The sequence below is a fragment of the Phyllostomus discolor genome, chromosome 6 (assembly GCF_004126475.2).
Source record: "Phyllostomus discolor isolate MPI-MPIP mPhyDis1 chromosome 6, mPhyDis1.pri.v3, whole genome shotgun sequence".
NCBI lineage: Eukaryota > Metazoa > Chordata > Mammalia > Chiroptera > Phyllostomidae > Phyllostomus > Phyllostomus discolor.
In genome coordinates, this window is record NC_040908.2 from 129604725 (window position 1) to 129611723 (window position 6999).

A 6999-nucleotide genomic window follows, 5' to 3' on the forward strand; every position below is an offset into this window, starting at 1 on the left:
AGTGTACATAATTTTCGACATTTTAGCTATCCAGAAAAGAAGTCATATTTCCATATACTAAACAACCAACAAATATTTCCCCATTTTCATTTTGGATGTACAGTTCTTGATAATGTGTAATCAAAAGCAAGTGTGTGAATGTGTTAACACGCATGACTTTTGAAGAAAGCATTCGATAAAGGGCAGAATTTTCAAAGACCCAAACTTTTATTTGACGTGTCAAAACAGCTCTTGAGGTTGAAAACACCTAGTCCTTAATACAGTTTTTAAGAAAGTTGCAATTTTTCCTAGGACATTTAAACCTGACCATAGGACTCCTAGGGCGTGGTGTGACTGAAGGTTTCAAACGCAATTGTTATATCTTTGCCATATAGTAGGCTGATTATCCCCCCTCCTTATTATGTTATCCCAGTTATTGCTATTAAGTCAACTTCACTTGAACTTTAACAACTGGAAAAGATATTCCCTCTTGGAGTTAGTTACATGTAATAAAATTTTGGGGGAGGGAAAGGTGCAAGTTGTGTTTCAAACACAAAAGTTTCCACTTTATAACTTCAGGACCCATATAGCTTTCAAAATAATGCCAGAATAGTATTTCTTTATATTTTCTACAGGGTTTTATGGGTTGTAAAAATGCTTTCATATATGTGATATTTTATTTTTACGTAACTGGTTTACATTATTCATGACTAATAATACATTAATCTGATAGAAAGGTAGTGCTCAAAAACACTATTCTAGTCTAGACTTAGAATATTTACTGAGCCCTAAAACCTGAGTGGGCTTTTAATTGAGGAACTTGGAACTCAATAAGTTAAAAAAGATTTAACATGATTAAAAAAAAAATCTATGCTAGCCCTGGCTGGCGTAGCTCAGTGGATTGAGTGCAGGCTGGGAACCAAAGTGTCCCAGGTTCGATTCCCAGCCAGGGTACATTCCTGGGTTGCAGGCCATAACCCCCAGCAACCGCACATTGATGTTTCTCTCTCTCTCTCTATTTCCCTCCCTTCCCTCTCTAAAAAAAAAAAAATTAAAATAAATAAAATATATTAAAAAAAAATCTTTGCTAATTGTAAATCCTTCTGGTATGGGCTTTGCAGGTGTGAGTGTATGTGAGAAACTGGGCTGGAAGAAAGTAAGCCAAGGTAGAAAAAGTGGAAATAATGGATAAAACATAATCTTTCAATTACCTTTCAATTAGTGGGAGCGATAGATGTTCACAGTTTTGATATATTTTCATCACATCATGGATGTATGAAAATTCAAGTCATTGTCTGGAATTTAGCTTTCAGTTTATAGAAAATTGAGTTTTAAATAATACGCACTTCAAACTGCTAGTTTTAACACTTCCATTTTATGTGATTTGTCTCTAAAATTGAGAGCCTTTTAAGAGTCCAGACTGGTTAACTCATATATTTTTACACTATTTTAACTAATCATGTTAAATGCTGGTTATTATTCTAACGTATATAGCTCCTGGAGCATCTGCTATCCTCTCTGCACTTAAGGATTCTCTAATCGTACATCTCCAGCTCAGATCTCTCACTAACTTCAATTCTGAATTTCTAGTAGCCTATTATTGATCCGAGATGCAAACTTGCAGCCATAATTGCTTTGGGCCACAGAGTAACTTTAAAGTTGACATTAAAATTTTAAGAAATTTTATATACAAATCCATATTTCCATTTTTTCAGGAAAAATCTTAAAATATGGCAATATAGGACCTGAAATTGCAACAGATATTCAAGTATAGCCAAGTAACAATAGCCTCATGTAGATGTTTTCTCTTTATTTCACCATAGTTAAATCTCACTTGACTCATTTATGTTCCCATCTGGCCTCTATAGCCATTTTGCTTTTTTGAATTATTGTTCAAATTCAAAAGATTCCATATATAACTGATTATCTTCCTATTGTAATCAAAAGGAATCAGACTGCTTAGTTCAAATATCTTCTCTATAACTACATAACTTTGGGCAAGTTATGTAACTGCTCTCTCTTCTTAGTTCCTAGATTTGTAAAATAGGAATAATAGTATTCATCAAATTGTTGTAAAGATTAAATAAAATAATGTATGTAAAGCACATAGCATAGTCCCAGACATAATTACATCAATTACCATATTATTAATAATTGATTAATCAACTGTTTCACAACTACTTTAGTTTTGCTAAGGATCCCATTATTCTTCTCTACTAAAAACTTGACTCTACATTTTCTCTTTCCTTTTCAAGTTTAATATTCAATCAGTTACTGAGTCCTGATGTTATTTCCCTCTAAATAATCTTCCTACATTCATCTTTTATCCTACAATGCCATTGCATGTATGCTAATCCAGGCCTTAGTATAAAATTTTCTCCTGGATTATTGAAAAATTCTAGTTAGTCTCCTATATATATAGCCTTTACTCTCTATTCTGGATACTCATATCAGTCTTTTTTTTATTTTACTCATTTTATTGTATTAATATTCCCACACACATACTCTCTTCCACCTCCACCCACCCCTGCCCACTTATATTAGTTGTTCTTAAAACACTCCCCCTTGCCCAAACATATCATTGCCATGTTCGAAAATCTTAGTGCTTCACTCTTTTCTACATCAGTTGATCTCAATCATGGCTGCACAGTAGAATCACCTGGGACTTTTTAAAACTCTGAGTGCCTAGGCTGCACCCAAGAACAGATAAATCTGAATCTCTGAGAGTGGGATCCAGGCATCAACAGCTTTTAAAGTTCTCCAAGTGATTCCAATGTGCAGTCAAGATTTGAGAACCACTGTAACAGGCCAGAATATTATAGAAAATGATAACATTACAGCTCAAGAAAAAGGGAGGGAGGGAGGGAGAGAGAGAGAGAGAGGGAGAGGGAGAGAGAAACCCTAGTAAAAGAGTTCTAGAAAAGGGACTAAATTCAAACAGGGAAACAAGCATTCAAACTTAGGGATCCTAACTCATATACTTTGGCCTGGCTGTAAAGTCCTTCATATTTTGGCCCTACCCTACCTCTTCTGTTGGTCTTATTTTTCACCACTCCCAGACACCCAATCTTGTCTCACAGAGCCAGTTAGGCTGGTGTTGCTGCCTCAAAGAATTCACTCCCACTAATGTACTATTGCTTGCAATTTTGAAACCATCCTTATTTATCCCTTCTACCTATTTATTCCTGAAGCATAGACATAAATATATAAGTGCCCTACTCAAAAATGCCCGTAGGTCTCCCCTAACAACATCAGAACTTCTTAGTTTGGCCCTTTGCAATTTGGTTTTAGACTACTTCCCTGTTCCTAGGTACATACCAGTCCTACTTATCCATAATCTAGCTCTATGGTACTCAAATGTGCTGTCTTATAATACCAATGTTCTATATCATATGACAACTCAGTGGTCTTTGTCAGAGACTTGGCAGAAAAAATTAAAGCTGATGAATTAATATACTAATGGTTAGGCAAGGAGCTTGAGCTTTTCAAGGAGCTCACAATCTAGATAAGATGTATAGACCAATTACATAAAAAGGCAGGAAAGGGTAGAATTAAAGCTAAACTGAACAACCAAGAAAAAAATACTATAAAGTTTCATAAAGGGAATAATAGGAAATGAAGCTGTGGCCATCCTTCCTTAAGTGGCAGAATGATGAATTGGGAATGACTATAAGGGCAGAGAAAGTTCTTGAGCTGATCAGAATTCTGATGAATTTTAGTTTAAAGCTGATAATTTTAATTGACCAGAATGTTGTTTTAGGAAAATTAACCTTTTGGCTTGTATAAAATGAACTGAAATAAAAATGTGGAGATAGGGAGATCAGTTAAAAGACCACATACTGTATTATTTTTATGGGCCTTATTTTTATCTCCCTTCCAAAATCATAAGGTCCTTGAGATTGGGAACACTTCTCTTGCATTTCTAGTAGAGTTCTTTGCACACAACAGGAACCAAGAAAATATTTGTGTATATTATCTTGTTGACATTTATTTATTCATTCTTCTCTTGGCTTCCATGACTTTACATTTTCAGGAGTTCCTTCTACTTGATTAGATTTTTTACCAATTCAGCTATCTTTGCTGGCTTCTCCTTCTATGCTTGACCTCTAAATATTAAAGTACCCAAGGATTTATGTGGACCTTCCTCTCTTCCCTCTGAATACTTTCTCCCTAGGTAATTCATCTATCCTATGACTTTAAGTATAATTTATATGATGATGATTACCAAATTCCTTTCTCCATCTCTGAATCAATTTACCCCATCCAGTATATTGGTGTCACCTTAATCACCATTATCTCTAGCCTGTATTACTGCAATAGCCTCCTAACTGGTCTCTCAACTTAGTTTCTTGCTCTCCAATACATTCTCTACACAGAAGCCAGTCATCTTTTAAAAATGTAAATCAGGTAACATCATTACCATGTTTAAAACCCTTTGATCATGAATATACATTATATCCACAATAAAATCCAAAATTTTTATTGTGCCCTACATGGTAATGATGTAGGGCTAATGATGTAGGGTAATGATGTAATGGTATCCAAGGGCTGACCTTGGAAACCACTCTGACCTCATCTTCTACCATGTTCCTCCTTGACCTCTGTGCTTCAAACCCACTGGCCATTTTTTCTATTCTTTAAACATATCAAGTTTAAGCAAAGCTTTCTATTCCTCAAACATGAAAAGGCTATGGTTACTTCTTTTTCAAGTTCCACTATCCAAAAAAGCTCTTATTCTATAATAATTTTTTTACATGGCTGGGTTTTTTTTAAATAATTTAAGTCACACCTTTATGAGCTTATGGTCTCCTCTTCAGAAAAACCTTCCCCGACCATCCTATGTAATATCTTCTTTTCCAGGTACTCTATTGCATTACTCCACATAATTTTTTCATAGTTTTACCATTATCCAAAATGATTTTTTTTGCATTCTTTCTTGTGTATTGTCTGCTTACTGCATTAGGATGTAAGCTCACTGATAGTAGGTCCTTTTCTGTCATGTTCACTGTTAAATTCCATAAGCACAGTGCTTAGAATACTCCTTGGTATATATTAGGCATCAATAAATATTTACTGAATACAAAATATACAGTCTTTGATTTGAGTCTCAGTAAAAATCATCTGTGGATAAGTAGAGCAGTGTCATTTCCCCCATTTTACAGATAGGGAAATTGAAAGTTAGCTGACTTTTCCAATGCAATTCAGTCAGTATGTGGCAGAATCTCATACTTTCCAAGTGTGCCAAGCTTCCTCTTATTAGCAATATGAGTAACCATAATATGGGTATTATTTTTTTTCTCTAAATCATGTTTGTATGCAGTGTTAACTGTGCTTCCATTGTTTTCTGTAGCTGCTATAGCAAACCATCCCAAAGTGGGTGTCTTGAAACAACAGAAATTGATTTTCTCACAGTTCTGAGGGTCTAAAGTCCAAAATCAAGGTGTTGGCAGGGTCACAATTCCTGTGACCCTAAACCAGGTTCACAGGTTTTGGGGATTAGGACATGCACATTATCTTTTGGGGGGACACTATTCAGTCTACTACACTGTTCTTGATATCTTAGTATAGAATTAAATTCTTGGAATTCTACTTAATGGGCCGCTCTCTCTTTATTTGGATCAACATTCATTCATTTAATAAATATTTAGTGAACACTTAATATGTACTGTTACAGAAATTGAGTACATATTGATAAACAATTATAAGCACTTTATGCTTTGGGTGAGAGAGGGTGCTATTAATAATTACATTAGGACCACAAGCATAAATGAGGACTATACCAGGCAAACCAGGACTTATGAACGCCTTACAGTGCTTATGATGCATATTGTTAGGCCAACAGAATGAAACAAATCAAGATCCTACCTGCTAAGTCAAACATAGTGTTTAGTTTTTAAAGTTCTTAATGTGGGATGCCCATTTCAGGGAAAAATTTTCTATACTAGATAGGGCACAGATGAGTCTTAAGTAGAGGAGGACAAATGATACTTTCAGTTCACTGTATTTCAGAATTTTTAAGAAAAACTAAAGTTAGAGAATGGGTAATGTTTATTTACAAAAAACATTCCTGAAAGGTAATCAAGATTACTGGCAGTGACTTAGATGATGTTTTCTTCTAGTTTTGTGCAATTCCTAGTATTTCTTTCTTTCCAAGATAATAAAGCATATATGAATGTAGTTACAAAGAATATTATTATAGGGATGACATTGCATTCACTCTAATTTATTAAAAAATAAAATCATTTGCCAACTTTGATACTTTGTAACTTTTATTAGTGACAATACTTATTTAAAATATATCTTACAACAATGCAGTTGAAGAATGATTGTTCTTGAAAATGCAAATTATTGAACTGAAATAGAGCTACTTAAGCACAATAAACAAAGTATTTAATCATGTTTTGGAGGGCAAAAAGTACACATGTTCAGAGCATAGATTATACACATTAATAATAATTTGTAAAGTGCTCAAGTTTATACTTCAAAGAATGTTTTCATATATGCAGGATGATATTAATATTTAAATTGGTGGATTTTGAGTAAAGCAGATTACTCTCTGTAATGTGGGTGGGCCTTAGCCAATCAGTTGAAAGCCTTAATAGAACAAAGACTGGAGGGAGGCAAAGGGAGAAAAATCAGGACAACTGTAATAGCATAATCAATAAAGTATAATTAAAAAAAATAGAACAAAGACTGACTTATCTCAAACAAGAAGGAATTCTGCAACTGGCTTTGGACTCAACTGCAACTTTTTCCTGAGTCTCCAGCATGAAAGCCTACCCTATTTGATTTGGGACTCACCAAACTTCAACAATCATGTGAACCAGTTCCTTAGAAGAAGAAATCTCCCTCTCTCTCTCTCTCCCTCTCTCTCTATCTCCTCTCTCTCTCTCTGTCTCCATATATACATCCATCCTATTGGTTCTGTTTCTCTGGAGAACCCTGACTAATACAGCAGCTATTTGGAAATCTATTGTCATCAGGATTGATCTCATTCTCTTACTACCTTTGGAAGGTTGA